The sequence below is a fragment of the Anas platyrhynchos genome, chromosome 4 (genome assembly GCF_047663525.1).
Source record: "Anas platyrhynchos isolate ZD024472 breed Pekin duck chromosome 4, IASCAAS_PekinDuck_T2T, whole genome shotgun sequence".
NCBI classification, from domain to species: domain Eukaryota; kingdom Metazoa; phylum Chordata; class Aves; order Anseriformes; family Anatidae; genus Anas; species Anas platyrhynchos.
Window position 1 is genome coordinate 20,704,359 of NC_092590.1, and position 17,470 is coordinate 20,721,828.

Here is a 17,470-nt window from a genome sequence, read left to right on the forward strand (position 1 = left end):
ATATACTTGTGTATATATATATATAATATATATAATATATAATATACATTTATATATAATATATAATATAATATTATACATATCATAATATATAATATATATTTATATATAAATATTCAGGTATATATATATTTTTAATAAATACAGTCCATTGACATTAGACATGAGTTAAATTGGTTCTCAGGCATATGCTGACTCCTCCAGCTCCCTTGGAACAATTCAGCATTGACTCCCTATCTGGACAGTGTGCTCACTAGCTTAAATTAAGAGGCCATTACCTTAGCAGCAAAGTTTACCAAGCTAACTACTGACACTTATTCCAGAAAAGTTTAATGTGAGCAATACTATCAGACAGAAATTGATTTTTCAAAAGTTTGGTTTGGTTTTGTTTTTCTTCATGCAACAGCTATGAAAAACAACAACAAATGAGCTGAGGATGTGGAGTTTACTATTACAAATGAATTGTATCAAAACATAACTAGAGGTTTCTGTCTATTTTTACTCGCCAGGTTTTCTTACCAGAATCCTGGAGCTGTGCAACTCCTGGAAATCCTTCCTGCCACAGAAAGGTTTCCACATACCACCTCTCTGCCTTATGTTTTGATCAAATGCATTAAAATCATTTAGTAAGAACAAGACCCTGAATCAAAAGCCAACTATTATATCATAATAACTAAAGAAGGGAAAAAAAAAAAAAAAAGGAAAAAAAAACACAGAATATAACAACCTTGAGTCTGTGCAAAAGCTCAGAACACTTTACTGACAATAAAAAAGAAATCGTTTCACCATCTCTCTACTCATAAGAGGGCTGAAATTGTCACAGTCTATCTTCATCAAAGGAATATTTCCTTCCTTCTCACTCTTCTTTACTCATAGTTTTGGTGGTGGCATTCCCATCAGGTCTAGGCAGTGAGAAATAAAAAAAATAATAATCTCTTTCATAAGTAACAGCAATCTGCTCTCCATTGAGTGATGTTTGACCATGAAAGCCTCTTTCCTAATTGTTTTACTCCCTGTTAGACATGGTAAATTATTAGGAAATAAACGCCTGGCAGTAGCTACAGCCTGACATTTACACAGACCTGCCCTGCTCTATGAAAGCTTGTCCAGACCTAAGAAAATTGCTGTCCAGGCCTCACAACCTCTTTGGTTTCTTGATATGATTTATTGCTATGTTGCAAAGTACAACTGACTGCCAGCAAACCAACACTGGATGTAAACAATATCTCAAGACCTAATTAAAATGCCCTTTCAGACCCAAGAGAGTGAATGACTGGACTCCTTGGTAATCAGTGTAGCTACAGAAAAACAGAGTACCCAAAGCTATACGCTGCGTGGTGGGTCCAAGCAGAACCACATCAATAAAGAGGCTTTGTTAGGTGCAAATACTGGAGCAAAGACAAACAGGTGAAGACAATTTCAATGTAACCAGAAAAAGGGCAGAAGGACAAGTCTCGCTGTGCACAGAACTTACTGAAAAACTGGGGGATTTCTGAGAGATTCTGAGGAATAGGACCCCCACTCTTTTTCAATAACAAAAAAGTATGTGTATATATATGTACACCAGATTTATTTCACAGACCAATGATCTTACAATTTAAACTTGTAAGGCTGTTTCCAATTGTACTAAGAGAAGTGAAAATAGATGTTTTTGTGTGCTACGGAATTCTTCAGAATGCCCCAAGTAAATACATATCTACCTTAGGTGCTCTACACAAATGCTACACCTGCACGGTAAGGGACTCTGTGTGCTTCAATGATTTGTAGTACACTTGTGATCAGAAACCAGGTTTCTGAGGTCCACTCAAGTTTTTAGGATTTGGAATTCAAAATACAGGAGAAAATCCAATAATGTAAAACATATTAGCAGAACCGGATTTGTCGGACACTTGAGCCTGGAAACTGGCAATATTCAGCTGCCAGCACATTAGCCTTTCTAACTGAAAAATTCTCCTCTAGACAACTGGAGACACCTCATCTCTTACTTAATTTTTGTTTGTTTGTTTCACTTATTTGAAGAATGGCCATATCCTGGAAGTGCAAGCACTTTAAACAGATTGACTTTCTGGCTTCTGTGAGTCAGAGCAAATATTATGGTGTCTATAACAGAGGCATTTGAGTCCCATTTTGTATTTAGTCCACAGTGATTTGCCAAGGTCACCCAGAAAGTATGGAAATAGAAATCAGTCTTTGGTTTAAACCAAAAGGAAGCAGTACTTTTTCCCCATGCAATACCTAACTAATTTACAAAACACAACCACAGGATGATCTGCATGTCAAAAATATAAAAGAGGTCTGAAAGGTCCACATTTTTATGGATATAAGTCCATAGGATGTTATTATGTACTAGAGGTGGCCTTCCACCATGGAATTCAGGAAATCCCCAGTCCATTAATTGACAATAGCAGCAAGGATACGCTCACAGAGGGATAATTCCAAAAACACCATTTTTCTTTACAATTTCCCTAAGCATTAGGGCCTGACACAGTCCTATCCAGACACACACAAAGAGATTATTTGTACTATTAAGGTTATCAGCTTCATAGTCAAGAGGGAGACAATGACTACACACTTATGAGGGAAATCACAGGCAGCCAAATCTTATAAGCATGACCATAAAAATACATAAATATAATAATAATCAACATGGAAGCTGTGCAAGTGTCAGCCCTGTACAAGGTTAAAAGCTGTTTTTCTTTGATGTAAACAGTTGTCTTGAAATGGCCTGCTCTATTATTTCTCATCTTAACAACAGTAACAAGACAGGAACCAGTATAAGAAATAAGCATACTCACACCAGTAGATAAGACTACCAGAGCTAATATCTGCACTACAAAGACATAGGATCCTGTTCCTATGAACTCGCTGAAATCTGGTGAAACACTGAAACTGTTGAAGCTGTGGATGCCCTGTCCTTGGCAGTGTTCAAGGGCAGGCTGGATAGAACAACCATCCAACATGATCTACTGGCAGGTGTCCTTGCCTCATTGCAGGGGTTTGGAACTAGATGTTTTTTAAGATTGGATTTCCAACCCAAACCATTCTATAGTTCTATGAAATATAGTGAATTTGAATGCAGCATGGTTCCCCTAAATGTTTCATTTTATTTTAAGAAGAAACTAGGGATTATTTAATGTGTGAAAATACTTTGGGTTGTATTTTCCCCCTAAAGAGAAGGAGAAAAGAGACTGTGATTTCACATTTTAATGACTTTCAGAAAAATAATGAGTTGTCTCTAGCACACACAGTTTTTCTTTTAATGAAATTGAGGTATTAAGCCTTTCTGTTAAAGCAGGACAAACAGCTATTAAGATCAAAACATTTTCTAAGAACCTGTTTTTTTGTTGTTATTGTGTTTTTTTTTTTAATCCTTATCTCCTTAAAATGCTCTTTCTTTTTAATGCAGTAAACTTTAATAAAGAGAAATAAACTTTTTTTTTTTCTTTAAAGAAAAGTAATCCTGCATGTTCAACATGTTATTTTAATATGCAGAAGTGTTATTGTGGCCTCTTAGAGCTATTTGTCCTGAGGAAAGATTAGCCTACAAATAAAGAAAAGAGAGATGATTATATTATGGGAAAACTTTAGGTAATATGTATTATCAGGTTTTATTTTTCTCTTCAAAATTAGACGTTATTCAGAGAGAGATCTGCAACAGAAAATTCATGTGTCCTCTTGGAGACAAAGGAGTGGGAGTCTTTAGTATTAATCTTTCTACTAATATGTATTTCGACATGGTTCAGAAATGAAACTAAACAGCATCACGCTTGTTGCTATGACAACACAGAATGCACAGCCCGACTGAAGAAAAATACATTCCTTTTCTGTTGCTAAATCACATTAAATTGTAAGCATCTAAGTATAAATCATCTCATAGCAAGCATTTCTTACATTTGAAAGTGCCATTCAAAGATTTGAAAAAAACATTCACCTTCAAAAAGGCAAAATTGCCTGTTCAGTTAAGCACTACTATGAAATGTGAGTTGGACAACTGGGACTACTTCACACTTATCCAGATGAAATGAGAAATATATGGCACCCCAAGAACCAATGGAAGAGACCTACATGCATAGCTTGCTCCAGCAGCCATGCCGGAGTTTCTCCTTTCACCAGAATACAACCAAGACATTGGTCCCAACAAAAGAGAAACCTCCAAATAAAACCAAAGTTACTCAAGTTAGTTACATTCTTCCTAACTTCAGTTACCAAAATATATTTAGTTCCCTTTTTCTCTTGACTTACTGTCCAGAGCTGCCACCCAGCATAGCTATGTGGTGCTAAGCAGCTGATGATGTTCATTTGTGAAGGAAATGTACAAAGTGCTGCAAAGGTTTATCAATAAAGCCCTTTGCTTTCAAGGAAGGAAGGCACTCTAGAATTCAATGTTTCTTGCTTATTTAACCTTTGCATTTGTTCACAGAAAGTGGCACTAATAAGAAACACTATTGCTATTAAAAACACACATGGGTGCTTAATGCAAACACTAACTGTACATATGTACATGACATCAGCATAGAAGGCTTCAGATTATGACAATTCTCAGTGGAAGAACATGATCTGATTACAAAACTACTTAAGATTTGTAATTAAATATTGCTTTGGTTGTACCATAGATGAGAGGCAGGGGGACGAAGCAAGACTCAAAAATCATTTACGTTCAGTCTTCACTGAACTTCACACTGCAACTGAATAAAAAAACACTCTGTGTTTGGCTTTTCCCATTTCACTATTCATCCTATAACCGCAACTGATCAAACCAAAGACTATTATTTTATCAAGATACGTTGTTTTTGTAAACTCTCACAAAATCAGAGACATGAAATACCATGCTTGGGTAAATAAAAAATGATTGATCAACAACAAGGTGATCGCATATCATATTCAGTTCTGGTCACACTGACAATGATGCAGTGATGCAATGATTTATTTAGTTCCAGTACTCCATAACCTGGCCTGATGTGATCAAGGAAATTGAATCTCTTTTTCTGTTGTTTCTATAATTCACTGTATTATTAATTCAAAGAATAGATCCTATTTTATCCTTCTTGCTATATTTTATACTTTGAATATATAAAAAATCTGCAGCATTAGTAACTATAAAAATATTTTTTTGCTTAGTCTATATATCATTTGTAATCAGAAACAGATTGCCAGTCTTCTCTTTTACTCTGAAATGTTTCCTGATATCTGTTTTACATCAAGCTAAAAAATTCTATATACAGTGTATAATCAGTAACTCAATGATTTAACATTAAATCCTAAAAACAGTACATCATGTTCAAAAAAAAAAAAAAAAAAAAAAAAGAAAGAAAAAAGAAAAGAGAAAAAGCAGTCTGCCATTCATACCCTGTAGAAAGCTAGTTAGAAAGCTAGTATTTACAACACCCATTGCCACTAGAATTTCAACAAGTTTAACAGTTGGAGCTAGCAATTATCTTGGATAAGAAGCACACAGAACAAGTTTGTTTACTTTAACAGCAATTCTAGGAATACACAACTACAGTTTCTTATCTATGAAAAAGGTGAATCAGGAAGATAAACAGCACTAGACAAATGACAGTAAGTAGGCATTTTTCCAGCATGATGTAGTAATTTTTGGTTCCTTTTCTCCCAGCAGGATCGAGGCAGAAAAAGGTCAACACTACATAAAGCATCTACACAACTTCTCACTACATCACAGGATTTGGTTCACATCTTATGACAGTTAGGAGAGTTCAAAGCTTACAATCTACTAAATTAAAAATCAATTGTAAAAAAATTGTAAAAAGCTTGTGTCCTATCTGCTTTTCCTCTTAAAGGGAAACCTTGGGAAAAAAAAAAAAAAAAAAAAAAAAAAAAGAGAGAGAGAATGAAGAAATCCTCCTCAAAATTTGTCAATGAAGCAAATCAGAAAGAGAAAGTAGTAGGCCTATGAGCAGCAAGAAACAGTAAGAGAATCTGAAGTCTAGTACTGAAAATAGATGGAGCTTTCAGTCACCCACAAAACACAGAACAGAATGCTCAAAGATTGTAAGCAAAAGCTTCCAACTCTGGTCATGGACCATTGGAAAGCAAAAAGGGAGAAAGTCAAAATGTTACTGAATTTGTAATACTTGGGAAGAAAGAGATTTCCTGGCACCAACTGAAGGAATTTTAAACTCTAGGAAACAAAGTTCATTAGTATGCAGTCTGAATGTTGCCTGAAGCATATTGTTGGACAACTAGTCAGACTTTCTTCCAAATATAAACAGTGGAATATTAATAAATAAGAAAACAGAAGTAGATTACTTGAAGAGATAAAGAAATGAGGAAAGAGACAGAAGAAAAAGCAATCCAAGCAACTTAGACTAGGCTATTGAAAAGTGTGTGCTAACTTTCCAACCAAAATCTGCATCTCTCTATGCAAGATTTTTCTTTCTTTAAGAGGATGATAAAAACATACTTGGCAATAGGAGTCTTTGGTTCAAGATAATTATTTTTATACATTAGTAAGACATACCAAGCTGTCTTTGTGAGTTTTGATCCCTGCTGAATTAAGCAAGTTCTGCTATTAAAGCCAAAGATTTTCAAAAGCTCTTGTAAATTAGGCATGTACTTCAATGCTTCCAATAGTAAGAGAATAATTCTTTGTTGGATTTTCTTTCTGCAGAAATAGCACACCTGTAGCAGGAAACAGAGCTTTGTTGTAATCATGGAAGATATTATTTTGGCAGTTATTATCTGACCTTACTGTCACACAATAAATGAAGCAACATTGTTCCTTCCCTCTGCATAGAAATGTGTTAATCATTGCAAAGCCTTTTCCAGAAATGTTAACAGAACAACTTTAAAAAATATATATATAATAAACAGAATTTTCTGTTACTGTGTTGAAGTCACTGTAGAACCATGGCACTGTGATTTACATAATTACAAAATAAAACCAATTTGATAAAGTATTAATAAAGTCTTACAAGTAAAGTATACCAGTTTTCCAACTGACTATAATTCATTTATTCTTATTTAAATAGTATTTGCTTTATATATACATGAATAAGGTAACAGCAAAGGACCACTATTTCCAGTCAAAGATACAAAAAAATAACAACTTTAATTCTTTATTCTGTCTTATCTACAAGAGTTCATGAGTCTTTAAGAATAAAAAGCTGATCTTATTGATGGAAGACATCAGGTATCTAGTGAAGAAAGAAGGCTTAAAGCTTGAAGAAAGCTTTTGGGTAGAGAAACCTGTGAGAGACCTGTTTCTCTAAAGTCTCGGGAGTTCTTGAGGTTATTCATCACTTCTCTTCTTGATCCATGAGCCTGTTTATTCCGATCCCAGGGAAATAAAAAATGTTTAATTTTTCTTCTACCCCTGTTAGTCAAAGATGGTGTATCAGTTTATTTACCAAGGTTTCAGACCAGCAGACAAATGAATGTGATCCACACAGAAAACAGTATGCACCAAAGCTATTTGGTTGGTACATTTAGAGACATTTGTTAAGCATAATATTGATAATTATTATCAACAGAAATAATATCATCTACAAACACAGTCCTAAGGCTATACTCCTTAATACAAAGAAACACTGTCTGAAAAGCCTTTAATTACTGTGTCTAATGTTTACGAGAGCCTACTTGACTGGTCTTTCACCTTTCACGCGAATGTTGTCATCTTGTATTTTGGAATGGTTACATAAATCTTATATTACTTTGACTAGGGACAGTAATAATTCAGAAACTTGTCTCTTTTTTTGCAGGAGTTTCAAAACAAGCTTTTTAAGTCTTACTCAGTTTATGGCACCTAGATAGTTTGGTTAAGAGCTTTTCTTTCCAACAGTTTAGAGAAGTTTCACCAACTTTCTCTTTACTACCTCTCATTCCTGATTAAAAAAAGAAAAAAAAAAAAAAAGTGGATTCGTTGGTCCATATCCCATTGTTCCAAATTTAAAAATTATTTTCTTCACACACAAAGATTACTGCTTACAACCTGAAAATATATTTGACATTTAGAACAGAATGTTCTGTTTACCATTTGGTACAAGGAATTCACATACCTTGCCTAAGAGTCCATTGATCTGGTAAAGCCTGGAGTTCTCAAAAACCTAGATCTCAATGGTGCTCCTAGTTCTCTTAGAGACATATTAAAGATGATGAATCACCTCTGCCCTATAAAAGGTTTAGCTCAAACCACCAAAGGAATAGGTAGGTGTAACATATTTACTTTGATCAAAACCAATCATTTACATTTCACAGCAATTCACTCAGCCAACTTCTAATGAATTCGTACATTCTCATGAAAGAAATTGACTTAAAGAACAATTACAATACTTTTTACATGTATTTGCATACTTAAAAATGAAATACCCATGGTCAGGCAACATGTTTGGATCAGTCAGTAAGACTGGAATGCTGGTATTGATTTGGGGTATGTCTGTAAAGGAACAATACCCCGAAATACTTTTGCCTTCATTACTACAACTGCATCACAGAGCACCTATGTTACAGTAAACAAAAAGACCATTAAGCAAAATGATGGATAAAGCATCTTAGACTTCCTTTGGCAGCACATCAGAAGTTAAGCATTCCCAGAGCAATCACAAGAGTTATAAGGATTATAGTGGATATAAATGCATAGTAATTTAGAAAAGTTCCATAAAAATACTGTGTAACTTACAGGAGGGATTTGAATGTCTGCTTTTACCCCAAAGCAAATATCCTGACCACTGGACTGTTAGAAATAGGAATGAAAAAAAAAAAATCACTATCTATCGCAAGTTTGTCTTTTAAAGGGCATTAAGAGCATTCAAACTTAGAGAATAAGGCCTGTGAAGTAAAGCAGATAAAAATAAAAATAAAAAAATCCAAGATCAAAAAAATATTTTTTCTCTCCTTGGTATTTCAGTATAAGTTTAAGATGGTTTCTCAAAAATTATTTGCCTGAGTCATCATCTGGTTTTAGCTTAGGCTGACTGAAATGGAATTACTGCGCAGCACATACAGGTTGCATCTTGATGCTCTTAGATAATTCACAGCGTGAACCACACCTGATAAAACCATGAAACAAGTGTGGCAAGGGGCAGGACACGGCAGAGAAGCATGCAAACTGAAGATAACAGGGAGTGTTTCAAAATCCACACTCTTATCCCCCAAGACAAAAGAAAAAGAATCAAGACAAAGATAGATTACTTGAAGAATAATTTAAAAATGAATAATTAAAAAAAAAAAAATTTAAACCATGCAGAGCAGAAAATTATATTGAGATGCTGTGAGGAAATGTTGAGCTTTACCAGGATGATCAATACAAGGTGAAAGTCCACTCTGTGTTTAAAATCATTCTTTCTTCTACTTATGTAAAGAACCTGGTTCTGGCATTGTATAAACTGATAATTTAGAAGGGCTTCAATTATCTAGCATTAGAAGCTTGATTTTATTTCCTGTCCTGATCAGAAAGCACATACACAAAAATCCACTCAGACTCTATCCACAAAAAATAGGAGCCAGAGACTTAATAAACCTTTGCTTCCATTTGCACCTTATGCAAACAGAATTCTGTTACTTTCTGAAGAACATTAAATTGTCATGTTAATGAAACTGTTCAGTCCTCCAAACACAAGGAAATTAAAGTTGGAATAACACATATATTTTATACATATCAGAAACAACAAAAACATGCAAGCATCTAAAATAAAGACTGCAGCTGCTTCTGAAGGAACTGAAGGCAATAGATTTATTTTTTAATAAAGCCAAAGATGAATTCTGGGGGGTTATTCTTAAGCAATTGGCATTGCAAAATGTTATACTGTATACAGACTCCAATAAATAAGACAGAAGAAGCATCAGACTTTAAATTGACATAGTCTGTTGGTGGCAAAGACAATAGTAAACTGTTTATCACTGTGAGCAGCCAGCACTACATATGGCTGTGACATGCTCTCATGCACTTATGCTTTTTCATATTCAGATACTATATATCTGTCCTTTGAAGTAGATTATTCAATTCATCATCCAACTTCACACTCACAGTTTTAAAGACACTTCAGGCAAAGGGTGTTCTCTCAGTTGATCTATTTGTTGTTGCAGCACCATTACATTTTCTACACATAATCCATTACTTAGGGCCAAGAGAATGTTGTACAATCTTTCTTTTATTTGAATTAATCTCCAAGATCCTCATAAACCTATCCAGCTGCATCACAAGCAGCTTTTACATACCTCAAAGACAACCCTAAATTTGTCATAGTCTTAACACCATTACATTTCTTTAACTGACTTATTCCAAAAAGTGAGCAAAATGTTTCCTCTAAAATTACTAAGCAACATCCACTGAGTAGCTCCAGAACTTACCACTACTTTGTGCATATGGGTTGTTTATCTATTATTTTGAATACAGCATCTTTCTTTTGATGTCCAGGCTTAATTAAGCCTGATTAGCTATTAAACCCAGGCTTAAGACTATCACTATTTTAGGTTACTAAACAAGTAATCTGTATATTTAAATGTCACAGCCCTTTATTACAGAAACAAAAGAAATAATACAAGCTTCCAGACTTCCTCCAAATGCTAGCTTGTATGAAAGAATGCATTCATGTGTGTACACAGAAAAATCATTTTGGGATCCCAAAAGGTTGGTTTTTTTTGGGTTCTCAAAGTTAGCACTTTACACATCAATCATGAAAACAGTCCTGACATAATTTTGTCTACTATACAGTTTCCCAAAGACAGAAGAAAGTACACAAGATCTTTCCAGGAGACCATAACACATAATAAAAATAAATAAATAAATCAAGGGGACAATTTAGAGTAGTGCATTTTATTATTATTTCTTGTCTGTTGACCACATATCTGGTCAGAGCTAATAAAGGCCAAAGTTTCAATTTCTAGAATGGCAGTGGCATAGATTGTCCACATTTAGCCTCAATGTTTTATTAAATGAATTTGAAATGACAGAAGTTTTGCTATTCAGAGGAATTGCAATTTTTAAGACTAATACTAACAAATAATTTACTGTTTATATATATTTAAGTTTTTGCGTTTCAAGCTACAAACAGAAACACCAATGCAAACACTTCACATACGTGTATTAAGCCAAAATGGAAGTGCAGGATGAGATGTTACTCTGTGTGTTGCTTGGTTGCTGGAAAATTTATCCATACAATCCAGGAGAAAGAAAAGCACCACCATGAAACTTCATGATCCATACTGATGCAAGAATGCATGCAGTTTTCCATTGTGATGGCTCATCTCTGAATTGGGCTAAGCAAGATGCTCCAACGTCGATGCTAATCACCACAGCTGACTTTATGACAATAAATAAATAAATAAATAAAATTTAGAGGCCCAAACTAACAGGAAACATTAGCTTGGTCCAGAAGTCAAAGTCTAAAATCACTAAGCAGTAGCTCTTTTCTAACAAATCACTGAGGGCTTGCAGGCTTATCTACTATTATTTAGAAATTTAGTTACCTGTTTTAAAATAAAAGAGGGAGATAGAATCACTGCCTACATAAAGAGCATTTCTATGAATCCAAATATTTTCTTTACAAAGTTATATTATGTGGTTAAGAATGGGGGGAGTTTTTCTTAAAAGTCAACAATTTTAGTAAGTAGTTCTCTTGAATTGCAAGTTCTGTTCTTAAAACAAGTTCTGCAATAGTGACAAATATTCCTCCAACCAGAGCACAATCTAAATGACACTATGTAGCAGCCTTCTAGGAAATCAGAAATCAACTTCATTATTGATTTTTTTTTTTATCCAATGCTATAAGAATTCATGCTTGCTGGGACATTTTGTTACTGGAATAAATTCTACTTCAGGAAAAAAAATAAAGACACACAACATGAAAATAGAATAATTAGTATTACAGTACTCAGCATTAATGTTTATTTAAAAATAAAAATAAATAATTACCAAACAAATTTTGCTTACTATAGGAAAAAATGCATATTTTTGATACTATTTTAGCTAATTCTTGTTCAGTCTTTACTGTCAGCTTTCAGTTTCAGTCACCTAGAACGACCCAATTTATTGAATGTATGTAAGGGAGCACTTTTGTTCCTTGTTTAACATTTCCATATTATTTCCACGTTCTCACAGGAGAATGAGAAATTGCAGAGCAATGTTTTATTTCTACTAATAAGAGACAAATATAAATGTTATTAAATTCTTCAAATATTTCAAACTTACAGTTTACTTCTTAAAAAAAAAAAAAAATCCAAATAAAATTTCAAAACATTCAACAAAATCTCAAGATTTAGAGAAGGTGGACAAATATCCTTCCCTTCTTTAGATTGTCCCAAGCCAAGAGATTTAGAAATCTTACATACCCAATATGACAATGAATTAATTTTACAATGGTGAATGATTTGTGAGAAGGACATCTCATGATGCTGCACACTAAAACTCTCTGACTTACCTTATAATCAGATGTTCTTCATCGTGTCAGTGTTTTGTAGCATTTAAAGTTCTTCACCAGGTTATTTAGTTTTATTGACAGCATTCAGAGTTTCACTTACTCCTGAAGTTTTATGCGTCTCTTGCTTACAACTTCCTTTCAAGTTCTAAACAAGATAGGTTTTTAGAGTTTCATGGCATGAAATTCAGAACTATCCATTGAAACTTTTTTTTTATTATTATTATTTGTTTGTTTTATGTGTGTATTTTTTTAAGCAAACACTATTTTTTATTACTGAAGCATCAGTTTTCAAGGGCTCTTGTCCAGCAAGAGAAATTCATGAGTAATTAGCATTTTTCATAGTATGTCATCTCATTATTTGTTTTAAAATATAGCTCACAATAAAATGAGGAACAGTAACAGATCACTGAAATAGAAAAGTATGAGTAAGACCTCTATAAAAAAAAAAAAAAAGTTACAGAGCACTGAGGAGCCTTTCTTTTTTAAATGTTTTGTCATTTCTTGCTTCATAAAGAAATTGTTCTGCCAGGAGATTTCTATGTTATAGATAAAAAGGTCCATTGAATCATTAGATCAAATTAAATTCAATTTTATATGAAGAGAGTGGGACTGATAATCTGCTTAGACAGTCAGATGTGGAAAGAGTAAGAGACAGCCAAGGACTGAAGAATACCAGCTGCTAAATTCACCAAAGCTCTGCATGTATAAGCATTTATGGCTCTGGAGGAAAATAATAATAATAAAAATAAATAATTAAACCTTTCTTTTTCACATTCTCTTACTAGGTATTTCCCACAACTACCATCCTCCTTTTCTGTCAAATCTAATCAGAGGCACTACACACTGACTTTGCACAGTCATTTAGAAGGTTACTACTCCCAGCATGTCTGAAAGCCTGTGAGGGCACAGAAGAGAACACCCAGGACTGAGGGGAACTCTCAGGCAGGTAGGAAAATATCTTCAAATATTTCAAGTAGACATAATTCAAGCCTGAATCTTCATTTGGAAGTCTTGGCACTTGATAGCAAACAATACGTGCTTCCTATGTTCTACACAGGTCTCTCTTCTTATCCCACTTGCTCATGTCCTAAATCAAGTAAATAAACATGGGAATTATTATTGCAACAAAAAGGGAGTTTCCCTCTCAAGTCGAAACAACAACAGCAAAAAAAAAATACACTACACATATTCATCATGCTCTGTTATGCAACATACATTAGCTCTCTGGGTTCAGTGTACTCAAACTGAAAAAAACAACAACAACAACAAAAAAAAAAAACTATGCATGTCTTTACTTCCCTAAGGCAAAGAAACTAATATATAGCACAGCCAGCAGAGACCCTGAGAGACAGAGCTTATCAAGATAACAGTCTGAAGTTGGTAGGTAAGATCCTTCTTCAGTTCAGGATCTTTCTCTGCAAAAAAAAGAAGTATCAAAAAAAAGTACGACAAGCAAGGCTGAAACTGTCCAAAATACGCTGTCTTATCCATCATCAGTTGTCAAACCCTAAAAGGGAACCTTGTTCCTTGACTAGTTCCCAAATTTTACAGTCTTTTCACATGATTGTACAGATAAGTTCTCTAAGTACTCATTAATATTTATTAGAAGAAAAATCCAGGAAGAACCTTAGAGGCAGGCATCTAGCTGTAGTCATGCTTACTCTCATATTGCATGAAGCATAACTCACGCACACAAGCTTTTACTCTTCAGAAGATTTCTACAGTACAGGTTTTAAGCCCTCTATTAACTACTTTTGAGTAACAACACATTACCTATGCTCCCATGAAGGGAACCTCTGTTCAGCTGTTTCTGTCACGATGATGATGATGAAAAAGTCATCCCTTTCTTACTATATTAGCTGTCACTTAATAAAGAAAGGCCCTTTAGGCTCTCAGCTAGCACAAAATTTCCAACAGATTCCTTTTAAAGCTTCAGCCCATGACCTGATAGAAAGGAAAAGAAAGCAAAGTTCAAGCTGTTGCAATGAAAGGATCTTACTTTCCTGCTGCATAGACCAGGAAACAGCTCCTTATGAAGAAACTGTTCTTCAAAGTAACTGAGAGATATTTAGGGCAACTGGAAAGACACAAAAGCTGTCTTCTAACTACAGGCTTCTTAACCTTTTAGAAAGAAAGTACAGTTGCAGCAACAGGTTAAAACCAGGAAAAGAAAGTGCAAGGGTACCTTTCATCAGGTGAAAGAACCGAAGAGGAAACAAAGCTCTGCTCTATGCAGGGTGGTGTGATCAAGTCAGGCAGGTTAATTAAATGAATGAAGGTGCAATCCAATTAAGCCCATCCTTCACATTTTTTTCTTTCTTTCTTTAGGGTCACAGTCAAAAATTAGCTTTTCTTTTGCTTGCTGTGAAAAGGAGGTAAGGAGTGTACAGTAGTTTGTGAAATTTGGTAGCAAGCAGTTTACTAGCTTTGTACACATGCTGAAATCGCTTTAAGCTGGTTATCTGCTCATTTGCTGGTTTGCAGAATTTGCATTTGCAAAAACAGCTACTGTTCCTATCTTGTAATAGGATCTGTACAGTGGACTCTCCTGCAAAGCATCTTATTAAAAGCTAATTTCTGTGTAAGCAGATCTTTTTGCCTGAATAGACTTCATGGTCATAAACTGTGCAAAGGAAAAGCATCTGTAAATAAAGTACATTGGAAGCTCCTCTGGAAAATTCAGAAGACCTGTAAACTGTCCAAGCCAATTATCACTTGTTCACTTCTTCACAAAGTAGCAGAGGATGTTAAATTCAGTACAAGCATGTACTGGAATCTGCAGTTTCCCAATTATGTCAAGGGGCTCAGATTCAGCCCCACATTGTTTAACAAGAACAGCTGGTTTGAAGCAATTCAGGATAGCCACAGGGATTCTAAAAATCCTAATGGCTAACAGTATGTTTATTTTAAGTTGTATAAGTAAATATTTCTGGCTCATAAGGACAGAATGAAGGCTTATACACTCAACCTTGTAGGCAATCACATGTATAAGTTACATTACTGTTCCTTGTGAATTTAAAAAAAATTAAAAAAAAATAAAAAAAAAATACAGAAACAAAGACCAACATGAAAACTGCTAATATTTTCTGCTCATGTTTTTTTTCAGTCTCCTTATACCAGTAGTTCTTTTTGTGGCTTCCACAGAAAAAGAAATGACATAATGGCAAATACAATAATATTAATTAAGATTACAAGGGTAACTGAGAGAAAACTGCAAAGTGCTAGTAATGGAGAAAATGGGATAGGGTCTTAACCCTAAAGGGATTAAGAAATAAAACTCATAAATTGAATGAATTAGAAACGTCTGAAACTGTATCTAGAAAACCAAGCAGGGAGAAGCAAAGAGATAACTGGAGCTGAACAAAAAAGACATCGAAGTTAAACAAGTTGCTGGTGTTGTCAATGGAACTAGAAGCCTATTCTATCCTAATTCTATTCCTAATTACCTTTCCCTATATTAAACTCTTATCTTATTTAAATGCTCTGAATTGGGCCTCTTTAATCATCTTGGCATCTAAATGGTTTCAAAAGTAGACAAAGAAATACATGACATAATATCAAGAAAAGGAAGTGAACATTACAAAATATTCCCAATCTACAGACACCAGTAGAGGTCATACTTCCCAGAAATCTATCAGACAAATAAAACAAATTCAGATAAAAAATATATCACCTTACTGAGAATGCTGAGCTACAGGAAAGAAGGAGAAACAGGAATTAGCTGTTTCTTTAGATTTTATGTTTCTGTCTCTATTTAATAATTTATAGTTTCATAAGAGTGTCATTTATCAGTTTTATTGAATTATTTCCTTCTAGAAAGAACTTGTGATTTTTACATGATAGAAGATATTTCTTCAAAAAGATTCTTAGAAAAAAAAAATAACTTCAGAACCCATAACATATCTAATTATGGATAGAAAATTAAAATTTATCCAAAATAGAATTAAATTTGTCTTTTCAAAGAACTGGAAAAGAAATAAGTTCTAAATCGTTAGTGCATCCATCACATCCTTCATAAAATTCTTATGACTAATGCAGCATACCAGATGAATTATGCTAGATTACAGATCACAGCTGACAGTTATTTACTTAAATATTTTTCAAGAGAGAAAGGCTTTACCACCCCTCAGCAAGTGCAGAGTATGCACTACTGAGTGGTCTTGTGGCAAAAAGTATGAATTAATAAAAGATGCTTAGGAAACCTGAAGAGTTGAGACCATATTTCCCATGCATTGGTAAATTATGGGGGCAGCACCCTGGGAACTGGAATTGTCACTTGATGAAATATTGCACTGCGAAATTTTTGAAGATGACTCTAATAATGAAAGCACATGTGTTATAAGGGTACTATGGATTCAGACAAACACCAGAGAGAGAAAATACAAAACATACCAAAATAAATAATCAAGAGTTAGAAGCTTTTTCACTTACAGGCATCATTTGAATTTATGTGAGTGCAATGCAAATTGATTTTAGAGTAGGTCTGTTCTCTTCATTGAAGTTGTTACTGAAGAAAAGACAAAAGTAAAAGAAGTACGATCCACTTTCTGACAGAACAGGAAGAAAAGAGAGATGTCTTTTTGAGACCCAAAACAAGAATGGGTACTGAAGAGAACAATGAATCAAACTGAGCAAAATCAGTGCACACTACGAAACCCTGAAGGTACTTGAGGTCTGCTGGAGTCAGTCACATCGGTTGGAGTCCGTTGGTGCAAAAAACTTTGGCATGAAGGACACAAATTTATTTCTGCAGGACAAGTCACTCTTTATTTAGATGTTAGAGTCACCATTTTCGTTACTGGGGATTAGTGTCATGCCTTGAATCAGAATGTGATATTCTGCACGGGTACATGGCTGTAACCGTATGACCCAACATGTACACACTGTTCCCCTGTGCTTTCCTCAGTAATATGTATTTTTATACTGAATGGACACTAAAGAATATAAACTTGTCTTCTACATAGACTGGTCTTACAGCTCCTCTAAAAATTTTATATTTTTTTTTCCATCTAATCTCCAACTGTACTTCATAGCTTAACTGGAAAAAAGACATAGCCCACTACAGACTTTAACATGCTGGCATGTGCTGGGATCTC

The 17,470-nt window shown here is 34.4% G+C and overlaps 1 long non-coding RNA gene across 2 annotated transcripts; it reads right to left on the minus strand.

Moving 5' to 3' along the window:
* Window positions 1-9,723: 9,723 nt before the first annotated feature.
* LOC119716852 (uncharacterized) lies at window positions 9,724-14,604 on the minus strand. Of its 2 annotated transcripts, XR_005265590.2 has the most exons (4): window positions 14,560-14,604; window positions 13,223-13,461; window positions 12,375-12,519; window positions 9,724-11,257 (listed from the first exon to the last, which is right to left on the minus strand). It is a non-coding gene; the product is annotated as an uncharacterized lncRNA (long non-coding RNA). The 2 variants fall into 2 exon arrangements; XR_011808693.1 differs by having other exon boundaries at window positions 12,375-13,461.
* Window positions 14,605-17,470: the final 2,866 nt, after the last annotated feature.